The sequence below is a fragment of the Panthera tigris genome, chromosome C2, assembly GCF_018350195.1.
Source record: "Panthera tigris isolate Pti1 chromosome C2, P.tigris_Pti1_mat1.1, whole genome shotgun sequence".
Taxonomy (NCBI): Eukaryota; Metazoa; Chordata; class Mammalia; order Carnivora; family Felidae; genus Panthera; species Panthera tigris.
In genome coordinates, this window is record NC_056668.1 from 64977607 (window position 1) to 64989804 (window position 12198).

Consider the following 12198-nt stretch of genomic DNA (forward strand, 5'->3'; position numbering starts at 1 on the left):
GGGATTCTCTTTCCTGCTCCCTCTCTCAAAATAAATAAGTAAACTTAAGAAAAAAAAAAAAGCAGTCATGTTATTGGTAACTATTCCTATCGCTATCCCACATTAAGATAATATTAAATGTACTTACCTGCTGAAGAACAATTGCTCTTTTTCTCTTGTGTTAAAACAATCAAAGGATGAGGCCCCAGTTCTGAGATGTTCTTTTCTTGCTGTCTCCAAAATAATGGCAAGTTTCTCAGTTTTTCTTTGGGTGATATATCTTCCAACTTCCTTTTACTCCCTAGAAGATCTGATGTTCTTCACCAGAAATGTTTAAGTCACAGCAAGGGATGGGTAGGGTGCTATGTATGATTTGAGGAAGCTTGCTCAGCTTTCCCTTTTTATCAGCATCTCCTCAGAGGGTGTGGCCTAGACCAACCACACAGCCCCTCCTTCACTACCTCACACAAACCAGTAGTCTCAAGGGGAGAGAAGACTGCATTGGGCAGCCTGGGGGAGCCATTGGCTTTGGCGGTAGACAGACTGTGAGCTTTGTGGGCCAGTTTTTTCTGTGTCGGTCTCAAGTTTTGTTTTAGCACCCAGAGTTACCCCTCTCTACTCATGGCCCTGCCACTGCAGGAGTGGGCCATCTACCTCATATATAGTGGCCACTTTTTGGAGAGTGCTGGGCTCAACAGGCCACCCTTAACTGCACTCCCACCCCTCCACCTCAGCTACCTTCACAGAAGAGACTTCCGGCAGCCATGCTGGACAGGATTGCAGTTACTGTAGCCATGGTTGAGGGCACCTCAGGTGAGCACAGTGATAGAACCAAGGGGTAGGATGAAGAAGGTTTTAGTACACACCCACCCCTTCTGTTTCAATCAGCCTTCTACCCCTGTATAGAATTCTGGAGCATTCTGTAGGTAAACAGCTGACTCATGCTGGTGCAGCCGACCTGTTTTGCACATTTCACAGTTTGCTTCTGCCCCTGGAGCTTCTCTGTTGCTTTGGCATGGGGTACCATGGCAAGTTTTGTGCTTGAACATGTGCAGCCTGGGAATTTGGGGGTAGTTAGTGCCCGTGGGGCTACTTCTTGACCAGAGGGGGTTGGAAGCTGACAGTTTCCAGGTGGAGAGTTCTAGGAGACATTTCACGAGGTTCTCCAGAAGGTCCCAGTGGGGTTGAGTACCAGTTGCCTGCAGCAAAAGCCAACGTGGTAAAGCACCCTTGTACTGGCTTTTCTTTCTTTCCTGTCTCAATCCCCCTGTCCTACACCACTGGACTACATTCCCAATAAACTAGGCCTTTTTTTCCAGCTTTGCTTTCTGCAGAATCTAGGGTAAGGCAGGAGGGATACTCTTTCTTTTCTTTTCTTTTCTTTTCTTTTCTTTTCTTTTCTTTTCTTTTCTTTCTTTCTTTCTTTCTTTCTTTCTTTCTTTCTTTCTTTCTTTCTTTCTGTGGGGGGTGGGGAGCGAGCAGGGGAAAAGCAGAGAGAGAGAATTCCAAGCAGGCTCCACACTGCCAGTGCAGGAATATGGTAGAGATACAATAGTTTTCTATCTAAATTTGTAGAAATGTGAGTCAATTTAGAGGAAAAAAAAGACAGTAAATATGATACATGAATATGGTAAACCTTGTGAATATGGTATAGAAATGTCTGAAATATTGACTTCAGGCTATTAGAAAGTAAACTTCCCTGGAAAAAAAAATCAAGTTTAAGCTGCCATCTATCCTAATATTTTTCAGTGTTAAGGAAGGCACTGAAATCCCTTCATACTAAAAGCTGATATGGAAAGATGACACCCTCTGGGTGTCCGCAGGGTGGGGAGGAGTGACAATCATCATGAGGGAAGAGAAGGAAAGAATAAAGTCTCTTCCATTTCATGACTGTGCTCAGGCTCTCCCCAGGCCTGGACCTCACCTGGGGGAATGTGTCCCAATGCTCAGCTAATGCCCTAGCCTCAGAAAATTGCTGACTGCCTTTGAGACAAGTCTTACGCACACGTGTGAGTAGCAGCTAATACAATGTGATCTGATAGGTCCACCTGTATAGTATCTCTCCTGGTAGCATCCACAGCGTTAGTGCCTCTCTGCTGGGAGATGGAGCTGTTTGGGTTGAAGGGAGGGTCTTCAAACTGAGATACCTCTACCCCCAAAGTTGCCTGCACGTTTTCAAAGGGTATGCAGGCACTGGTAATTTTAAGACAATCCATTTCCAGGTTTTCAGTTTCTTTATGGACTCTTTCATAAAACTTACCTGCAGTGAGAAGGACCTTGTCTTTCTCCCTGTTAGAGAAGAAAAGGTCACCTCTGACTCAACTTTAATGTCACTATGATACAGTGTTCTAGAAGGTGAAAAAACTTCAGGGTGCCAAATAAAGAGACAATTTGAAATACTGGTGTTTTAATCAATATTGCCTTCTTACCTCAAGACAATATCAGCCCAAGGTAGGGGGGTTTCATGTCCCTCCCATCTTGGCCATGTTTCTGTAGAGGTAGAAACGTGGCAGTAGAAACAGATGTATTGTAGAGTTGGCGTGGCAGGAGAGGCAGCAGCTTCTATTTAATAAACATTGCCTCTTCTACTTCTTGTCTATTGGCAAAGGCACCATCTCTCTGAAAGCAGCCAGAAAGAGCAAAGAGAGTGTGGGTAAGAAATGGGGGAGGCAGAGGCACCTTGCTCCACGCCAGTGATAAGTTTGTGCCAAGGTTCAGTGGCTGACTGCTCTTAGAATATTCAAGTTCTACAAAGCATGTCGGTAAGACTTTATATGACAGGGGCCCACTGCATTTTCATCTTCTCTGTTAAAAAAAAAAAAAAAAAAAAAGCTTGGTGAGCATTTTCATTCATCTGTGTCTTGGTCTGAGCCTCAGCTGCATATTTCGAATAATGATGAGGAAGGATGTTAACAACTTCCACTTTACAGTTGCAGTGACCTTCAGCCTCTCAGTGGAGGGGATGAAATGCTCCTCTGGCTCCTTTCCCTGCTTCATTCAAAGTTGTTTATAACCTGCACCCAGCATGGGGTGGCAAGATCTAGGCTTTAAGACCATGGTCCTCCCAAGTGGTGCCATAGTCTGCTAAAGCTGGTAGAAACATTATCAGTGTAAGAGTGGTCTTCTCTTCCTCTCTGAATGCTGTCACACGCTTTCTGGTTCTCTGAAATGGAAATCACTGGAATTCTTAAAATGAAAAGAACAGTGGAAATTCAGAGTTAAACCTTGTCTAAATTAAGGGCTCTATCCCCAATGCCCACTGCTCCTCTTCTGCCTGCGTTTGGCATTACATTTCTCTCTGCCTGAAAACCTTGACTGTTCCTTAACTTTCTAGGTGCCTTTCCCTGTCTCTCTGCCCATCCAAACATCTTCCTTCCTGAAAGGACCAGACCAAATGCCATTTCCTCAAGAAGTTGTCATTGATTCTTCTAATCCCCATCTGCTCTTTCCTTTCTCTTTGCTTCTAATGTATGTACCACTCCTTTGGCATGTCAAGCCAATTCCCCTCAAATGTATGGAGTTTGTACTGTGAACCTGGAACTGTGTCAAGCAATAGGGATGCAAAGAGGAACAGAATGGGAGAAATAAGAACAAGGTAGAGGGGCCCTAAGCAAAAGAAGCAAGAGATAGCAGAGAAAAGGACCAGAGCAATCAGCTGAATAGGGGCCTGCAGAATAGGAGTCCCATACCTCCTCCAGAGCAGTAGCTCACTTCTGTAAGTCATGATTTCCCACCCTTAGATTGGGAGATCCATCCACCAGTAGATTTTGAAACCTTTGGTTCACTTTCTACCAAATGGTCATTGGCCTCTCTGCTTCTCCCAATCCTGTTGGGATTTCCCTCCCACAGGGACAGAAGCTCAGCTGGCCAGCTGGATCCCCACGATCCCCTCCTAGGGTTTGCAATGGGCCTCTGGTACTCCTAACAGACTTGACTGCTCACTAGGCTGGCTCTCAGTGAGTAAAAATACAGCCTCCAGGAAATGGAAAGTAGCCACTCCTATGGTGAAGCCTGGGGTAGAGAATCTAGAGTGAAACCAATGACTTCACAATGGCAGCCAGTTTAGGCAGGTTTCCTAGTGGTGTCAGGCCACTAGAGAGTCCCTCAACCTCCTCCCGTGGCCACCACAGAAATCAGTCCAAAGCTGAAGGGATTTAGTCTGAGAGCACTGTTAAAGCTCTTCACTGGGGGCACCTTGGTGGCTCAGTCAGTTAAGTGTCTGGGTGAATCAGTCAGTTAAGTGTCTGACTTCGGCTCAGGTCATGATCTCACAGTTTGTGGGTTTGAGCCCCCTGTTGGGCTCTGTGCTGACAGCTCAGAGCCTGGAGCCTGCTTCGGATTCTGTGTCTTCCTCTCTCTGCCCCTCCTCTGCTTGCGCCCTATCTCTGTCTCTCTGTCTCTCTCTCAAAAATGAACAAACATTTTAAAAAATGTTTTAAAAGCTCTTCATCAAATTCTGCCTTTATGGTGGGTACTTGCTCTTCTGCAGAGGCTTCAATTCCTCAAATTCCTTCTCATATTCAAACAGCAGCTAAATATCTATGCAAGGTGTGCTTTAAATGGTGCTGTTTCTGGGAAGACCTGCTGAGAGATAAATTCCCCTTTCTAATCAAGCCATGCGATTTCTCTTTAATTTTATGAATAGAGTTCAACTACTACTCCCCATCTGCCTTTTTGAAATCTGGACACTGTGACCTTTTGTTTTGGCCTTTTGGTTTTCCCCTTCAGTTTATATTACATTGTCAATAAGAAACAAATGGCAACTATTACTTCACTTTTCAGAAAAATATTCAAGGAAGAAAGGGGAGAAGGGGAGGAAGGGAAGGAGAGGAGAAGGAGGAAGAGGAAGAAGAAGGGGAAGAAGGAGGAAAGTAAAGGAGGTTGATTACTCCATTTTAGGGGTGCATAAGTAGCATAGAGGGCTTAAACAGTAAATAACACCCTACTGTTAAAATCTTTAATTCACATGACCTTTAATTCATTGAAGCTTGCTTTCACGGCACTATACAGTCCCGTTGTGAAAGCACCAAGATCATTTCTAGTTTCTCTTTCTCCTGCCTGGTGATTGGCTCCTTTCTATGTTTCTCAGGAGACAAGGAAAATAAAATAGAAAACTGAAAAGAGTGGCTTTTGTAAATTTGTTAACAGCTCTGGTGGACAGTGTGGGTAGGGGGAGGGGCAGCCAACGGCTGTAGTGACTCTTAATTCCCCCAAATCCTGGACTGGCCAGGATTCCAGAGCAGGTCCCTACCCTCAGGCACAGAAGCCTCGATTCTCCTGGACACAGTACTTGTCTCTTCTTTTCTCAAAGGATCACGCAGTAACATGCTGCAACGTCCTTTGAAGGGAGCCCTTACCAGTTTTGTCAGAAAAAAAAAAAAAAAAAAAAAAAAACTTCCCTAAACACAACCAAACTATCTCCTGCTTTAATTTAAGATGATTTTCTCTCATTCAGTCATCCACAGAAGTGGGGAGCATTTGTGTCCATTATAAGCCCGAAACAAATAAACAGAAACATTTCAGGGCAATGGAGCATCATCACCAAGCTCCTCAAAACGACGCCTGTGTGAAACAAAATCTCGGCTCTCCATTGCTTTTTTTCTCTGAGTTACCCAGTTTAGCATCCTTTCTGTTGTTGCCTGTTACTTTTCTCTGGATCCATTTTCTACATGTAGTTAACCGGGCTCATTTAGAAAGAATCCACATAGATGATTCCTGGCCGTGGTATGTCATACTTCCACTCATTATTGCCACAATTTCCACAAATATTTTGTTGGCATTTTCACCATACTGCAGATGCATGTTTAGCTAGTTGCTCTGGGGATGAGCAACTGTGCCTCAGCTCGGGAGAATATGCCAACCTAAACCTGCATCTTCACTTTCACTACTACTACTTCTCCTTCTCCTCTTTCTTCTCCTTCTCCTCCTGTTTTTTTTTTTTTTTTTTTTTTTTTTTTTTTTGCTTCTCCCACGTGCTGGCTGTTTGGGTTATCACTGGGCTTCTGGCAATTTTAAATTGTCTTCTTAATTATGCTTCAAAAATCAGCCCAGGTGTTATTTTTTCCGGACGCCTTCTCTGAACACTCTTAAGATGGTAATGTCTCTCTCATATCTGCCGACCTTGTATCTTGAACATTCCCCCTTGTCACAGTCCTCATGGCCTAATGTCATTATACTTTACCAAGTCTCCTCTAGTAGCATGATTTTTGCCTTACCTCTGTAACTTTGGGGAGCACCTGGCAAAGCACCTGACACATTTTATGTGCTGTATAAGTAAGGGTTCTCCAAAGACACAGAGTCAATATGTATATATATGGAGAGAAAGAGATTTATTCTGAGGAAGTGACCCACCTGATTGTGAAGACTGGCAAGTCCAAATCTCTGGGGACCCAGGAAAGAGCAGATGCTGCAGCTCAAGTCTATTGACACAAAATGAATGAACCTTTTAGAATTTCTAAAAAAGAAAAAGGAAGAGAGTTTTATTCAAGCTCAAGTTAGGACAGCTGCCTGAGATACACAGTCTTCACAAAGAAGAGAGTGCTCCAGTAAGGGAATATTTGATGTAGGGTTATATACATTTATTTCACACAAAAAGTTACAAATAATTAGATGAAGAACATTTCAGTAAGTTGTAGGCCTTCTCTTAATTTTCTAGTATATGCAAGGGGCTATCTGACTTTAATCGTGTGGGAACAGGGAAATTTCTTACTTTTTCTTATCTTTTATGCTCAGAATGCACCTCTTTGGTTATTTTCTTCAATGAAGTAGATGTACAATGTGTACCCTGGGCAGAAATAGAGCCCATGCTTTGAGGTTTTGCCGAATCAATTTGACTTGGTAAATGTTAAAGTACAGCCTCCCTAGGAGCATGGGAGCCTGGCCCACAAACATTAAAAGTTGAAAACTTCCTTTATCAAGTCAGAAGACAGTCTGCTGTCAGACTTCCTACTTCCTTGCTGGAGGTCAGTCTTTTTTCTATTAAGGCCTCCATACTGAATTGGCCAGGCCCGATTCTGTCATGGAATATCATCGGCTTTACTCAGTATCTACTGATTTCAATGCTCATCTCATCTAAAAAATACTTCCACAGAAACATCTAGAAAAATGTTTGACTCAGTATCTGGGTATTATTGCCTAGCCCAAGTGAATATGTTCACCAAGTCTTCTGAATTGAATTGATATGTGGACAGCTGCTTTGGGCTTCCAATGTCTCCTGTACTAGCTTTTTTCTGGTTTCTTCTAAAAAGCCTTTACTTCATCCCCCCTCCCCCAACTTTAATTCATTTTAACAAATGTATATTGAAATCCTATTCTGTGGTATGTTTACCTTTGAATCTTTTAGTTATTTTGCGTCTGCAAGAGTTCAAGGGGCCCTGCCTATTAACCATTTCCTGTTAGCGCTCTCTCAATCTCTTTTTTTTTTTTTTTTAGTTCTCATGCTTTAACTAGGTGTGGTATTACACAATGAAGACATGAAGTGGCAAAGACTTGTTTAATACCCTGTTTTTCAGTTATCTGTCCTTCTGTTTCCCTTCAAATGAACCAGTTTTGACAATACTGCGGTTGGAGAGCAACTGAACTTCAGGGCCTCATTTTCTTTGTATCAATATGAAAGGGAGTTTATGCTAGAGGCATTACCTTATCTGAGCATTTGGAATCAATTATGCTAAAAATACTATCACTAATGACAGAAATGCTTACAATGTAAAGCTTAATGGTTAAAAATAGGATAAAAAATTGTATATACAAAAGGACCCACATTTTTTTCAAACACGTGAAAAAAATAAAGATTTTAAGTATATACAGTATGAATGATGAAATGTGAGTGATTATGTTTTTTCTGTGTTTTCCAAAATTTTTTTACACATATAATATGTAAAAATTCTAATTGTGAAAGATTAAAAGTTTCCCCTTAAACTTCTCCTGGCAAACTCTCCCATTATCCTCTTGAGAGGTAATCATAATCATTATTAACAACTTGATGTGTATCCTTTCAGTCATTTTATACACACACACACACACACACACACACAGCTCTTCTTTTTTTTTTTACATAAGACCATATATATTCTTCATTCTCAAATTTGATATTTTTACTTAACAAAATATCTCTAAGCTCTTTCCATGTGAGCTTGATTATTTACCCAAAGTCCACTGATTTAAATATCCGCCTCATGGTTTTAAACAGTTCCATAATTATGCCATGATTTAGGAAAAGGAAACACAAACTTACTTCCCTGTAAACAGATATTGAGGTTATTTCCAACTTTCAGCTATTAGAAACAATTCTGCAAAGAACATTCGGGAACACTTATCTTCATGAACAAGTGTGGGTATTTCTTTTGGAAAGATTTTTAGAAGCTTTCCCAACATTTCTGCTGAAAGTATGCATTACTTTTATCATTAAAAAATGTAAACACTGTATTAAAAAAACATTTTAAAAATATCATGAGTCAGCAGCCTAAAATGAGATCACATGGCTGGGTTCACTCCATGAGAGAAGGTCCTATGTCATAGCATATACCTGGTAACAGTAGGTCTTTAATGTCTGTAGGATATATAAAGATCACTCCTGGACATTGTTAACAACTCTTTAAGAAAAGTACCATTATTTCCACCTTACAGATGAAACATCTCAGAGATTAGGTTTGAGTCCCTCAAGTTTGTTTCTCAGCAAAAGCCTCAAAATGGCAAATAATACTGAATTGGTGACTAATGAAGATACTTGCAATATGTCTTCCTCAATAAAACTGGGGATGGGGAACTAAATCTTCAATGTCTCTGTCTTTCTAGTATCTACGCTAATGTCTAGCACTAGTAAAATGCCAGATAAATATTAGTTCTTGGCAGATTAGCATTCACTCTTTCCTTTATGAACAAAATCTTGATTTTTGTATAAGTATCCATCTCTCAGGGAAGATGTTTTATCCTTGATCAAAAAAACCCTCATAATCTAACAGTGATTGGTTTAGTCTTGGAGGGGAGCACAGGAGGAGGCTTTCTTAACAGCTTCTTCATCCTTAAAAGAAGAGATAGTGTCTTTTCCCATTGGACATTGTCTGTAATTGTAATTGGACTTTATATCTGTCAGAGATGCCAGCTTGGGGACAAAGCTAACACAGTGAGACTAGTGGGGCAGAGAGATGAAAGGAACTGGATACTTGATGATAACAAATAATTAACCCTGGGGATTTCTGTTATATATATATATATATATATATATATATATATATATATATATATATAGTAAGATAATCTAGATATGTGTAGACATTTTGTTATGTAAGATAATAAGTGTCTTTATTATTTAAGCCTGGTGAGTATGGGGAGTGTTGGGGGGGTATAGAAGAGTGTAATGGTTATTGCAGTTATTTGGAGCCAACTGACAGATTGTTCTTTTGGTTTTCCTGACCATGTCCTTGATGTCCTTGATGAGAAACATTTTCCAATGTTTGACCAAGAAGAAAAAATGTCAGTAGGTGTTGTCAACCTTAAAAATAAAATAGCCAGTTATTTTACCAGCAAAATGAGTTTATGCAGGAATAGAGGAATTGCAATTTGGGACATGCAAACTCTGGTAAAACATAGTCAAGATCCAGAGAACAAATGAGAGGGGCTTGCTTTTATAGAGGAATGGAGAAAGTTGGGAGGGGTGGTTTTGAATGAAAGTTTATTAGAGGAGAGCCAGAGTTCAGGGTTGTGGCTACTTCTCAATGGTTGAGATGTGGCAGTTTCTCACTGGCTGGGTTGTTGCTGGGCAAGAAGAAAATCTTCATCCCTCTAGTTGGGGTAGTAAAGGAAGCTGTATATAAAATAAGCTGTAATGCATGGTATATGCATAAGAGCTTTCCTCTTCAGGGCGGCCTGACTCCATTTTGAATGAGGCTTTCTTTTATTTATCTTCACATTTCCCCCTTTTGTTCAAGACACCTCCTTGAAAGCATCACTGATCAAGAGTCAGTTTTTCTGCATTTAGTGATTTTGTCCCTTGGTACCGGGAAGGACCTTTCCTGGTTGTCATGTCCCATGTCAGAGGGAAAGTGCACAGGTTGGAGAAAACATTGAGGTCACATTTGAGTAACAAGGAAGGGTAGGGGAAAGAACTCTCAGGCATTTCCCATCTAAAGTTTGTATCTTATCAGGGTCATAAATAACCATTGGAGATCATCTTGAAGTGTTGAGTTGAGGGTGAGTAGCATCACCCTATTTGGTATGTTGCTTCTACAAAGGTTTGACAGGTAATGGGTACAAAGCTTAAAAATTATTATACAAAACAGAATTAAAAGCAATGTGACAAATCCAGTTTGTGAGATGGTTCTAAACTGGGAACCCCAACCTGAAGGTAACCAGAAGCCAAAGGACCATGGATCATTACATGAAATTTATTATAGCCAATGTGCTTATTCCCTAATTTTATGCAGTTGGGCATCTACGTCCCCCAGAAGAATTTATCCATGTGCAACAGGTGGTCTTGCCTATTCAAACCCTTCCTTGTTCAGCACGTAGATGATTGAGGGCCATTCAATTATCCAAAACTACTTTAGGCAGCGAGTCACGTGACTGTGTTTGGGCCCATATTGTCTTGGCTATGGTTGGTTAACTCTCCCAATATCAGGGACAGATTTCTGGTCATGTGTTCATTGGTACTTACTCTGGTCCAAGGGAGAAAGTCTTTTCCTCCAGCAAACCCAAAGTCCTGAATGCCTTCTGGAAGTTCCTGTTTAAGATGGCTGTGGAGGCTTAATGGGGTAGACCAGTGGTAGGCTTCTGGTTTGTTATGAAGAGAAAACAGAACAGTAAATACAGGAAGAGCACATTGTCCTTTGATCCTCCAGCCATCATGACAGTGAGCTGCCCAAGTATAGGGGCCATTGCCAAAACCTCCTCATATGAGGAGTAGCCAAGTGGAGTACATAGGGCTCTCTCACAAGTATTAGTATTTATGGACCCTTTGGTTGGTAATGGAGGCATTAGCAACATTCAGCCAAAAGTCAAACAGTGTTATTATTACATATTGAAAGCCCACCCTAATACATGGGTTTGAAAGCAAGCCTACAAATAGTCTGATTTATGCTGAATGCTGTGCAGTATCTTTTATATATATTTTTAATGGATCTCATTCTCCCACTGCAGGGTTGGGTTAAATTGAGGTAAGGAACACAGGTATATGGATTTAGTATTCTAACTTTATAAAAGGGACCTGTGGAACAATTGGGCATACAGTGGCATCTGGGATTTCAGCAAAATTCATTACAGGTTGAACTAAGGAGTCACTGCTATAATGGACAGATTTGAGTTTTCTGATGGCAAATCTAACAATTGGAGCAGTTTCCCCCTTTTACATGGGATTGGCAAATGCATACAATGAAAGAGAGATTGAAGAAAGGGTGAAAATGAGCAAGGGAAAGAAGGTTTATAGGCCTTGGCTGGTTATCTTAGGAAAGCTGTCTCCTTCAGCTGCCATCTGCTTCAACTCCTGGAAATCTTTACTTTCAGGTCACCAGTTGATGTGCAGGCCCAGTTGGGGTTTGGTGCGTTCTTTAGATGTGACACATGGGTCCAAGGGTTATTCCCTAGAGTTTGGCAGAATTAGGGTTTGTAAACAGCCCCTTCTAGGGGTTGTTGCAATGAAGTTGAAGAGAGTCTAGTCTGTCTTTTCCAAGAGAAAAAACCTCTGGGTTATAAGGAGTAATGCTTGAGGTATTCACCTCCTGGGAGTGTACTATGGAAAGATGGTTCTACTAAAGCATGGGTATTTTGAACAGAAGCAATTAGGTCTTTATACTATTGAAGTATATCTTCCTTTAATCAGCTGTATATCAAAGGACACAGGAGCAAGGTGCATTGGGTGCCGTGTGATTATCAAAAAGGGTGCAAGTGTATGAGTTCCGGAAGGTGTGGACCTAAGACTTAGAAGGACTGATGGCATTGCCTTTGGCCACAGGGTATTTGAGGAGTCTCTACAATTTTTGCCAACTGAGTCTTAATGATGCTATTGGTACATTTAACTAGATGTGAGGATTGAGGGTGGTAAGCACAAAGTGTTGTACAAGTGTCCAAGTAGCACAGACCTTCTGATGCACTTGACCAATGAAGTGAGTTACCCAGTCACTATGCAGTTCGAGGGGGGTTCCCCAGCTAGACATAATCTTTTCTAATAGGATTTTAGCCACAGAAGGGGCAGTAACTTGCCTAAAAGGAGAGAAAACATATGTCCAG

At 41.3% G+C, this 12198-nt stretch overlaps 1 protein-coding gene across 12 annotated transcripts in view; it reads right to left on the reverse strand.

The window, feature by feature from the left end:
* Positions 1 to 12198, reverse strand: part of CD80 (CD80 molecule) — a 42666-nt gene that overhangs the window by 25806 nt on the left and 4662 nt on the right. For 3 of the 12 annotated variants that reach the window (XM_042998458.1, XM_042998460.1, XM_042998463.1), the window contains exons 2-5: positions 10631 to 10746; positions 6331 to 6433; positions 2409 to 3142; positions 128 to 1178 (exon numbers count right to left, since the gene is read on the reverse strand). The gene's annotated coding sequence lies outside the window, so the exon portion shown is untranslated. Of the gene's footprint in view, positions 1 to 127; positions 1355 to 2408; positions 3166 to 3668; positions 3949 to 6330; positions 6434 to 10630; positions 10747 to 12050; positions 12172 to 12198 lie in introns of those variants that run through there. The other 9 variants (XM_042998459.1, XM_042998461.1, XM_042998462.1 and 6 more) reach the window with 8 other exon arrangements.